Source organism: Pinus tabuliformis, chromosome 8 (genome assembly GCF_031772625.1).
Source record: "Pinus tabuliformis cultivar Carrire ecotype Pingquan chromosome 8, CPIR1, whole genome shotgun sequence".
Classification (NCBI taxonomy): domain Eukaryota; kingdom Viridiplantae; phylum Streptophyta; class Pinopsida; order Pinales; family Pinaceae; genus Pinus; species Pinus tabuliformis.
The window spans coordinates 2,004,341,731-2,004,354,010 of NC_142294.1; positions in this window are offsets into that span (position 1 = coordinate 2,004,341,731).

The window sequence follows — 12,280 nt, forward strand, 5'->3', positions numbered from 1 at the left end:
AAAGGCTAATCTATGAAAGCAGGAAATGTCTAATTTACTTTTGCATAAATGAAATTGCAGAATGGAACTGAAATAAACTACTTAGCAGAAGGTTAGAGTAGGAAAATAGAAGAAAAGAAGCAATCACAAATACTCTGACGCTTCCCCGGCAACGGCACCAAAAAGAGCGGTGAGCTCCAGTGTTGCAGCAATAATGCTGCAACTCCTGGGACTCCCTTCTTTACTGTTATCAACCCGGTAGTTCGTAACAAACTTGGAAGCGACGGTGCTGTATGCACAAGTACTAGCTCTTACCGCAACTGTCACTTGGTCAGTTGGCACAAGTCCGTTAGGGGCTTAAGCCAACTTCTATGAGCTCTGAGAAGAATATTTTTAACTGATGGACGAAAGCTAACTCAAAGAAGGCTGATATACTTGCAGAAAGAAACTGGAAAGCAAAAAGGAAACGTAAACCCTAGAAAACCCTAATTTTACTAGCTATCCCTACCGATGCAAGAAAGAGGATGCAAGCTACTGAAAGAAATTCCATTGACTTCTAGGAAGGTAAATACATGTATCTAAGCTACTTCTACAGTAACATCTGTAAAAAAACATATTTTTGTGTTTTTGGATAGGTTTCCAGAATTATCATGCATGTGAATTGACTATTTTGACTGTGCAGGGGTGGATTGGCGAGAGGAAATGCTTAGATGAGGTCGGGAAGGTTCATAGTGGGCCTAAGGGGTCCCTAACACCCTTCCAGAGAGTTTCACAGAGTTTTTCTATCAAGAAACCTCATTCGTGAGCTTCTACAGAAAGTCTGCAGGGGTTCTACAGGATGTTTGTGATTTTCTACAGGATGTTCTATAATTTTCTACAGGATGTTTAGAAATGGGATTTTGGAGGATGGATGGATGGAGAAAGATGAAGGAGTGGGTATGGAGGTGGGATAAGGGTTGGAGGTGGTCTAGGAATTGGTGGATGGAGTTGAGGACAGATGTAGATGGCTGGATTTGTTCAAGGAGGAGTGAAGCAAGGATGCACAAAAAACTAGGTTTATGTAAGCAAATGGCAAATGTAAGGCTAGAAACTGAGCTGAGGGATGGAGCAGATGGGTGTGATGAAGTATGGGCAGGTAGAGAAGTGGTACAGGTGCTCTGCAAGTCATTTTTCCAACTGAACCAACAAAAACTTGAAAAAAAATCAAAGACCTAGTTACGCTGACCTAATCTGATCTAGCTGTTAGTGAAGAGAATGAACAGAAGCTTGAACTATAATGAAACCATGTAGACTAACTCATGCAACTAAGCAAGCAAAAGTCTAAACTTGTAACCAACTTCTACACATGAAAATCAAACACTAGTGATTGCATGGCAAATCAAAATCAGTGTTTTTGTGGGTAGGAATGTCACCCTGATCCCAGCTCCTGATCTCACTGAGGGAGAGGTGAAACCAGTGATGTTTGATGGCCATTTTTTGAAGCTTTTCCATGTTAACAACCTATCAACTAAATCTGAGCATCAAAATTATTTCTAACCATTAACAATGACCTAGTTAATCAACAAGATTTAATCTACTTAACAGAAATAATTTTGCAAATGCATGAAGAACAAATAACAATACATAAAGAAGGCCTTAGCACTCGGGTTGGGCCCAACCCCAAGAGCTGCAGGCTCCTATAAAGAACTCAAATCTGATGCCAAGTAAAGCTTCTTCTCATTACTCAAAGATAATCATCACAAGAAAGTTTGTATAACAGTAGCTAAGAAAAACTAGCTGAAAAAAGGGATAGCACTATAGCGCAAATACCAACAGTTCCAAAAGTAAACTACGAAGGCTGAGGCCTTCTTATTATACAATACAAGGGGGCTAGCAGCCCTCCTAGATTCAAGGGACTCGGCTGTTCCAACTGCAATAAACAGTCACTCTTTCCAAATCTTCTTGGATGGCTTTAGAACTCGTTTTGGTGGCCTGTTGAGCTCGGAGTTGAGGGTGGAGATTTCGAGGAAGGACCATTTAATGCCACAGACAACCTCCCTAGGAATCCTCACCTCAAGCTTGGCTATCACCTAGGCCATAATTGCTTGGTTTTGCTCCAAAATTTGTCCAAAAAAACTTGAAATGACCACGTATTAGCGTCCTTGGTAGAGTGACCACCCTTATTCACTCAAATAACATAAACATACTAGAAAAAGATGCATAATCTATGAAAAATGGAGGATTGAACAAGGACAATTAGGCAAAATGAGCCCAATAAGTTACCCAATTCGGGGCTCATCATCGGGTAACAGGTCAATTGCGAGTTTAAGAGATGAAATTTCACATTGTATCAGCAAGATTGCCTCGAGACCATATACCAATTGAAAGGGTGTGAATCCAGTTGCATTCCTTACCGAGGTTTGATATGCACAGAAAGCAGAGGACAAGATTGAATGCTAGTTTCATTTATGAACCCTATCATTCTTTGAAGCATTCACTTCAGGACCTTATTAATGGTCTCAACTTGTCCATTAGCTTGCGGATAATAAGGATTAGAACTATCATGTGAAATTCCTAACTTGGAAGTTAACTCAGTCATCATGTGATTGCGGAAATGCAACCCATGATCTATAACTACAACCTATGGTACACAAGACTAGGCAACCACGTGGTTGAAAAAGAAAAATGCAACCATCTCGCCATTATTGTTTAATGTAGGTATTGCCTTGGCCCATTTTGTGAAATAGTCAATGATGACTATAATGTACCCATTCCCCCCGGCCGAGTGAGAGTTACATGTCATGACGCAAATGGTCCAACAGTGACAACAGGACGCAGTGGTGCAGGTGGTAATCTAGCTTTACGATCATAGATCTGGCATGCATGACAACTTCTGATAGCAATAATGCAATCTTTGAATATTGTAGGCCAGAAGCAACCAACACGTAGAATCCTCTATGTGGTAGCATAACCAGACAAGTGTCCACCGCAAGCACCTGAATGACAATCATTCAAAACTTTCTTGGCTTCCTCATCTATGAGGCACCTTCATAAAATCGTATTGATATCACGACGGTAAAGAGTGTCGCTAATGATCAGATAATATTTGGCTTGGTATCGGATACATCACTATTGCGAGCGAGAGGTGTTGGGCCAGAAAGTTTGGGCCTATAAATAAATTAGTATATCTCCATACTACGGGCCAGACGAGGAAATCAGGAACAAAGACTCATCCAGAATTGATGGTTCTAAAGTTGAATCAATGGTATTCGAGGGAAGGTCACAAAGATGCTCGACAAAAACTAGAGATGTTTTTTATTTTGATTTTATGAATTCCAGATCAAACTCCTAGAAAATGACTATCCATTTTGAGTATTTCCCCCCAGCAATTGACGTGACAAAATATATGTCATAGGGTTGCAATCTGAAATGACAGTGATCTTTCAGAGTAGGATATAGTGGTGAAATCTCTGTACAGCTTGAATAGCATCTAAAGCTAGTTTGTCAATAAAAGAGTACTTAACTTCTATATCATTGATATTGTGGCTCAAATAATATATCAGATGTTCAATTCCATCTTCTCCTTGGACCAAAACCATACCAATGGTTGTATATGCAACAACGATATACAGGAAATAGTCATTTTGATAATTTGGGGAATACATTAATAATGCTTAATTAAGGTATTTTTAAGAGAATCAACAGAAGCTTGTGCAACCTGATCCTAATGGAAGGGCATCCCCTTTTTCAAAATACGTGTAAATCCCTTAGCCATTTCAACATAACTGGGAATGAACCTTCTCAGAAAGTTAGCCTTCTCTTGGAGTCTCTGTAACTGTAGTAGATTGGAAGGTGGAGGCAAGTCAAGAATTACTTGAACCTTAAAAGGGTTGAGTCGAATTCCTTCCTTTGAAACTAAAAAACCAAGCAAATGACCAGAACCAACACAAAACACACATTTGTGTGGATTGAGTCGTATTTTGTAGTGTTGGCACTGTAAAAGTATAACCCTCAAATGCTGTGAGTGATTAGTCTGATTTTGTGAATGAGCAGGTAAATCATCAAGGTATGGTTGAACAATATGTTTGATGTCATGGAAGGCATAGTTCACTACCCTTTGAAAAGTTCCCCCTTCACTCTTCAAATCAAAAGGGAGTTTCCTATACACGAATGTGCTCCATGGCCAAATCAAATCAGTTTTAGATTGATCCTCTAGGCGGATATTGATCTAATTATAGTCGGAAAAACCATCGATAAATGAAAATATTTCACATTCGGCACATTCATCAATAATCTGGTCGATAAAGGGAGTGGGATAATTATCTTTTGGACAGGACTAATTAAAATCCCTATAATCGATGCACACTTATATTTTCCCTTGTTTCTTCATGACAGGAACAATATTGGAAACCTAATCAGTAAGAGGAACAAGGTATATGAAACCAACATGCAAATTTTTTTCAACTTTTGTTTTAATGGTAGCAACCTTCTTTGGATGAATAGGACGGAGGCGTTGTTGCACTGGTTTGACATCAGGATACATTTTGATTTCATGTTCAACTATGCTAGAGTCAATACCTCACATATCCTCATATGACCATGCAAATATATCTTGGAATTCACAAAAGAGAGCACGGTAAATATCAAGTTCTGATGGAGAACAAGATTTTCCAACATGAAGGTTTTCTACAACTTTAGGTTTCGTTGAAATATTGATATAAATGGTTTCTTCGATATTTGACAAGTTTCACTCTGAATCTACTATATCTATAAAAATAGAATTCGAAAGAAAATCAACAACTGAAGGGTGATTAAGTTCATTTGAAAAATATTCTATGTAATCTGGAAGATGGGAATGATAATGATAATCTTCCCATGGTTCTTCTTCTGTCTTCATTGATTAGATGATTCCTTCATCTGTATAAAATATACATGAAAAAGGATCAGAGGAAGTATGATATTCTAATAAACGATCTACCCATACAATTGGCGAAGATGGATTTGGGTTCACCACACAAGCCAAAAAGATTGATTGCTATGCAAGCTCAATGGGGCTTAGCAGTATGACTTCATTACTACTATCAACTTTAGAATTATTGGTAATCTTCCTTAAATTAGATGAAGTGGAAGATATCATATTGCAAGTCTCAATTTTCACCACATCCACCATGTTTGATGGTTATGGTAGTGAAAAAGTACCCATTAGGGAAGAATCCTTGAAGAGACCTACACAAATGTTTTGAAGAGATAGTGGGGATTTGTGTACTAATAGAATTCTTCCAGTAGCCTATGAACTAGAGGAAAAGAAGGCGAGTTGATCGATAACTGTGATTCCAACCTTATGAGGGAATGCATTCGCACGAAAGTATGTCAAAACCACAACAACCATAGCATATACCCACAGTCTTCGTAGAAAAATGTTGTAGTGAAGGGGTCCATCAACGAACTCAACTTCAATAGTTACTATTTCTCCCCCTAGTTCAATTTGTGGATTACTCAAGATTCCACAAGGCATAGATGTGCGACCATCAAAAGCTTTTAACATTGTTGGTGAACATGACAAAGGCAGTGAGCCAAGTGTTTTCCAGCAATTCATTGACATAATACAAGTAGATTCCCCCTTGTCAATAATGGTTCGGTGAATAAGTTTATTCAAGGAATTTACATGAATCAAGAATGCTAATTGTGCTAGTAATTGTGGCATATAACCGCATGGTTGAAAACCACAATATTGGAACCAGTTGGATTGATTCCACCAATTGCTGACAACAAAGCCTGCTTCTAGGAGGGATAATTTTGAAGCACCTCGAGTGTCAACATAACAGAAGGTGATTGAGCCAAATATTCTAATATGTTATAGTTTTGTGGTGCTCAAGCTCGAGGGTTAAATGCTGATTTATGTACAATTCCCTTAGGCGGTTTATTGTTAACTCTAGTGCAATAGGTGGTGGAATAGGATCAAATGAAGTCAAAGGATTAGGTTTATAGTCCTAGTTATTCAATGACAACGATTGATTTCCATAATCTTTACTTCATGTTCACACTAAAACTTCAATTTTAGGCTTAGAGGCGGATAGTATAAGCGCTTGGGAAGTGGAAACATGGTCTGTAGCAACCATATTTGTCTCTGGGTTTGAAAAGGATCAATCAACACTGCATATGTAGTAGAAGTATTAAGAAGCTTTGAGAATTCATAGTGGTGAGGAAAATATTGCGTAAAGTGCTCATCGTGACAGATTAAACATGGCTAATGAGGTTTCCTAGCTGAAGGAGAGGAATCATATGATTTCTCTTGAGGGGGGTTATTTTGTTTCTTCTTGTTTTTCTCCTTCTTCTTGCTTCCTGGTTGCTTCTCATTCTTGCTTTTGTCAGATAACATGAAATTAATTTTGGAAGCAAGAGTGTTATCAGATGCATTTGAAGTTTTATTGGAAATGGCAAGTGTTTGACCAGATGGTCTACTTGCCGTTTCTGAGCTCGAAGAACCAATCACACCATCACTGGCATGAGATTCCTTACTCGATGGTGGTGGAGGGACAATGAAAGTTGGTGTTATAGACATTTTTGTGCCTCGCAGCATGGAGCATGAAATGTCAATAATTACAGGGATCCTCAGTCCCTAAACATGTTGTTCTTACCCCTAGAAGAACAAGGTCAGCAAACCACAGCACTTCCCATCAGTTCTCCACCTGAAAACACTCAAAAACAGGCTATTTTTGGATCATGTCAGCTGCTCCACTGAGCAACTGCGCTGAATGTCAACTGCTCCTCCTTGTACCTGCGCTGAAAGTCAACTCCAATGAAGGCTACCTGCGCTGGGCGAGATTGGCCAAGTGGCACAGTCATTCTGCAAGGTGTCAATTGCCCAGGAAGCTTCCAAACTGACACTTGGTTCAAGGGATTCGCCCTGTGATGAGTAAGAGGTACTTGATCTCCATGTGTAAGCAAGGATCTCCAAGTGGACTCAAGAACTGAAGTTTAACTGAAGAGGGAGAGGACACAAGGCAGCTTTAGGTCAGTCTCAAGCTGACTCATCCTTTCTCCAAATCTCCTATATATAGAGCTCTTCTATGAGGTCTAAGGAGGCTGGAATTTTGTGCAAAGCAAGGAAGTGCTGTTGGTTTACAGTTAGAGCTATTGGGTGATTGCTTTTATAGAGGGGAAGAGGAGATTTCTTGCTGCTGGGGAGGTGCTGCTGGATTGGAGCCATTGATGGTTGTAACCTTCTCAGAACCTTTTACTTCTATCAATAAAGCTTTGAATGTTCTCCTATATACTTGTATTGCATTGATGTATTGTATTTACTTGTATATCTGATTCACTCTAATCCATGCATCAGTTATGAGTACATGTTTCTTGTAGTTTCCCTCTCTTGTTTGTGCAGGATCTTTGTGTAGCTGGGCCGGCAAGAGAACAAGGAGCTGGGAGCAAGGGACGAAGAGAGAAGACAAGATCGACAAAAGCGAAGGATATCGGTTGGTCAATCTTTTCTTCCTTCTCTGTACTTTCATAAAGGAAAAATATCAAAGCTTTACTTTCAGTTGTTGCTAAGGAACTATCACCCTTAGAGTAGGGATAGGGTCATTCTGAGTCGGATACTTTTCCCCACAACAGTTGGGTTAGGTGCATTTGGGATCTTGTGATAGAGTGTGCCATACTGTGTATAGATCAAGTCCAAATATTGGGCACGAGCAATTACTCACCCTTCAGTGAGAACTCCACCTTTTGCCACATCCTCGGTGATCGATGGCAACAAGGATTTTATAAACCACTAAGATAAACGCTGATCAGGAACATAAATTTTGACCATTCGATGACAAAGATGCCACTAATGAATATGATCAGATATGTGAGTAGCAGTGGTCTGTTTAAAGTTGGCCAATATTTCCATTCTAGTTTCATATTGTATGGATAATTGGAAGTGGGTTAAAAACGTGGTAGCTAAGGTTGTAAAGTTATCAAAATAAGCTCTTGGTAACTCAATGTACCACTTCGCAGCCGGACCAGTAAGCGTTATCTAGAAAAGAAGTAGTCTAACTGAATCATCATTCAAAGAGTTTAATGAACACCATAAATGAAAAGTCATGACATGGTTGGATGGGTCTTCTCTAGGGTTTCCATTGAATTTCGAAATATCAAAAGGTAATTTATGAGGAATCATCAGCCACCAAGGTCCATAAATAATTGGATCATTGGTGACCTGATTTAGATCTATTAATTCAAGTGTTGCAACAAAATGAAACTGTCTATTGAGGTCAGGTTGAGAATAGCCCGGGTAAGATGGGATTGCCTGGGAAATAGGCCTTTGCATACTAGCATAAGGCGTCTGTTGTTGGTAACCTTGATAGGGGTAATTTTGCTGAGAAAATATAGTATAAGGTTGTTTTTGGGCACCAGGATACATTTCTTGTTGTCCAAACCCAGCATAGGTTCTTGACCAGGACCTGGGTAAACTTTTTATTGACCAAACCCAACATAGGCTTGTTGACCAAGTCCAGGATGAGGTTGGTATTGCTGAAATTGTTGCTGTTGATATTGGGGCTGCCAAGGTTGTTGAAGTAACTATTGTTGTTGTTGATACAATGATTATTGATTTAACAGTTTTTTCCCACCAATGTAAGCTTGACCAGGTTGAGAATACACTAAACTAGTGTTTGTCTGAGTGATTCCAGTAAAATGTAAACTAGCTTGAGGTTGTTAGACTCCAGGCACAAGTGGTTGTTGTAAAACTGCTTGAGAGGGCTGAATCTATAAACCTTAAACTTGGGGGTCTGAGGTTGAAGGACCATCTTGCACGGGTTGAGATACAACAATCTGAGCTTGTGACTATGGTAAAGTTGTAACAACAGGCATAGTAGGTGTGGATGAGACAGATTGCATAGGTTGTGATGGATACAAAAGCCTAGGTTGAACGGGCATTGTTGGCTGCCATTGATAAACAGTCATTCCAGGCTGACCTAAAGACAACCACATACCGACATATGGTTGCCCCCTAGAAAATGGAGGATAAGGGGATTGTGCATATTGTTCTCTATATGGGGGTAGTCTAGTGTAAAGCGGATACATAGGATGGTAACCAGATGAACCAACTTAATATTGACTTGATAGGTCTAGCTGTTCAGTATCCGTTCATGAACCAAATAAAATTCCTGTAGAGGACATAGGTGAAGACCAAGGGCTAGAAGCAACACCTAAGTGGGTTCCAGATAAATATTGGTAACCCGATGGGATGGACGGAACACCATACAAATGTGACTCAGGTGTTGTAGTAAACATCAAAGAGGTTGTGACAAAGGATTCTGCCATAGCTTTAACAGATGGTACAGATCAAAAGGAGCAGTAAAATGAGGAGTATGAGGATACAAATAAAGTCTAGTTCCAAAATGGAATGGAGTTCTAGGTGTTTCTACCTAAGGTTCCTCTTCTATCAAAATCAAACCAGGTGGAAGGATTTCACCGTCAGGTTTGTAATACATTTCCGGTATTTGTTCATGAGGTAAAGAGGAAGTCTCGACAGTTACAAATGTCTAAGGATGTACCGATCGATCTTCATTCGGTATGGTAACAACTTCTGATTTTTCAACATCAAGATCCAAGTGTTCTGTTAAAAGAACAATAGGTTCAGGTTGGGCTTCTTGAACGACTTCTGGTTTAGAAGTAACTTCTGATTGAACGGTGATAAGTTCAGGATCAACTTCTAGCTGAACAGATTCAAGTTTAGAAGTAATTTCTTGTTGAACAACTTTGGGTTGAGAATCAACTTCTTGTTGAACAACTTGGGTTAACGTTCCACTAGATTCAGTTCTACTATCATCAAGTAATTGTGGAGAGTCCACTTCAGTAATAGATGTACCAGTAATTGTAGGAGTAATTGGAGTCACAATACTTACAGATATAGGTGTTTTGGTAATTTAGAAGAAGAACCATAAGTTTGGGATGTACTGGATTCAATCAAACAAGACCACTTTGACTGGATACGTGTAGCTTTGGGTAGTAAAGGTGGTTTACTCACTGTCCTCCACGAACGACAGGGTAAGGGTTGATGTTCCTCCATGATTACTGATTGATTTTATTACAAAAATGAAATAAAAAAAAGGGGTAAGCTATGCAAAAGGATTACCAAGAAACTATGAACTATAGAATACCCCCCAGCGAACCGAGAAGTACGGGCAGGCAATCTCCCTGAATGCTATGTGCGGTGTATTACAATGTACAAGGCAACCGACTCAGTTACCTAAGGATGGATAGAAACCTAGTGTTATCCTCCCATATATACCCGAAAGTACATGGAGGCCCAATGTGTATTATCATTGTCTAATGTGAAACCACACAGAGAGAGAATTCCTTTATACTTCAGATATGGTAACACTACCCTATATACCCTAAGATACTTGGATGAGCTACGATATACTCACGTATGTGGAATGAGGCATGAAATTCAGAATGTATCGCAAACAAGTTAGCGATAGCTGCTATGTTTTACAACGCCGAAACACGTCTCTAGCCTAGAACCTTTAAATGTTTTGCATTAGGTGACAATGCTCCATTATGTTAATTGAGGTTAATTTTAAGTTGATCTTGATTAAGAACACCACGTGATGTCTTTGAAATTCATAGAATGCAACTAATATGATAAGCATTCTTTTCATTCAATTTTAACAATGAAACCTTAGCTAGTAGGGATAGAGCAATTAGATTCTTTTAATAAAAAAAACAAAGAGCACATCTAATGCAATTTCCCTAAACTATTCCTATGAGCACACACCAACTTTTTCAATGCAAAATGCAAGTTTTTCTTTTCAATTCCCTTAATGTTGAAATGAACAAAAGGAAACTAATGCACATACAATAAATCAATCTTTTTTGCAAGAATGAAGACTTTACGACAATTCCTTTTCGAAAGAAATGAAGAATTTTACAACATTTTCTTTTGAGCAAAGATTAATCGACTATAATCTAACTTTGACAATGAATTGATAATGATAAAGAAATCATTTAAGAAACACTAAACAATTAAGTCCAAAGTAGGGCTAGAAAAGGAAACACAAATTGATTTCAGAGACACAACAATGATTAATCTTTCAGCAAACAAAAACATAAGGAAATTTGGGAAAAATCAAGTCAAAGGTGGGATTTTTTACCTAAGGAGGATCAGCGCAGCCTTGAATGGGAGATAGTGTGCTTCAGAGTACTATCCTCAAGCCAAGGGTGCTCTGCAGCACTCTTTGTCCCGACGAAGCCTGCGCTGGTGCCAGAGAGGCCATTCTAGGGGCTTTCAAGGACAATGTTTTACCAAAAAACACTTCAAAAGGGCTTAAACAAGATCAATGGAAGCAAGTAAACTCTACTAGGGTGAACTCGGATGAAGTTAAACTACCCGGAATGATGATCGATACACAGTGGAGTTGCCAATTTGTTATGTGGAATTTTTCATCTAGAAATAAATACAATTTCCCTAGGTGGGTAGCTACACCTAGAAAAATAGATTTAAGAGTTTAAACTTTTTCTATAGAAGATAAATAAGACAAGGGACCTACTTGTTATCTTTCGCTTCCCTTTGTCTCCTTTGAATAGCTCCCATCACTCCTTCTCAAACTGAATCCACTTGATAAGTACCTGCAATCATAAACAGAATACAAAAACCAATCAAAGCCAGAGATCTAACTACTGCAAGCAAATGGAATTGAAATAATTTACACATATAATCATCATACATAAAGACAAGAATATGGGAAAATGTGTAAACAACTTTATTAAGTAGAAGGAAGAGTTACAACCAAGAAGTCCGATCCCATGTCACTCATCCAGCTTGAGTTCCAACCTTCATCACATGAAAAGCACAACACTGTGGCACCATAACAATACTTTATTACAATCTCAAACCTCACACCAAAAATATCTCCTTACAAATTCTCAAATTCCAGCCCCTGATCAGTATGATGAGTGCTCAATTTATATGGAAATGGAGGTAGTTTTTTCATAAATTTGGCATTGAGTGGCTTTCCAATTTGGGAGTTAGTTTTCATGGAGGAAGGGATGAGAGGATAGGAGGTTATTTGATTCATTCCCTATCCAATTTCAAGCTCAAAGGAGAGGATAAGGGGTGGGAATCTTCTAGAATGATATAGAATGAAAGAATATTCCCAGAACCCTATGAAGATTTCGCTCAATCTCACCCAACACAGGTCAAAGTAGGCCTAGGTACTTTGCAGAGTAGGCTTGAATGGGCCTAAGTGCTATGCAACACACTTACCCCTAAACAAGGTTGCACTGGTCCCTCAAGGAGTCATTTTAGGATGTCTTCATGCTAGCAAAATCTTAG